Below are 382 nucleotides of genomic sequence, written 5' to 3'. Positions count from 1 at the left end.
ATGAAAATGTTGCCATATACAGTAGTAAACTAATGTTTACTGTTAGAATAAATGTCATGATATGCCATTCGCTTAATTAATATCACTTTTCTTTATATAACTTCAAAGATTTACATCTTTAACCATTTACATTTATCAAATAGTCACGCCCACAATCTTTACACTGCATACCAAAAACGCTTGGAAGTTTATTTATGTATGTATCTACATATCATGTTCTGAAAGCTCCGAGTTAAAGTTTGGTTCTTTCGGATTCATTAAGGAATCCAATATAACTAGGAAGAAATTTAATATGTGTGGACGTCTAAAGGGGACCAAAGACTGGATATTTACTTTTACAATACATTTGCATGCATCAACTTTTCTATACAAAGAAATAAGA

The sequence above is a fragment of the Penaeus monodon genome, chromosome 30, assembly GCF_015228065.2.
Source record: "Penaeus monodon isolate SGIC_2016 chromosome 30, NSTDA_Pmon_1, whole genome shotgun sequence".
NCBI lineage: Eukaryota > Metazoa > Arthropoda > Malacostraca > Decapoda > Penaeidae > Penaeus > Penaeus monodon.
This window is presented reverse-complemented; position numbering follows the sequence as displayed.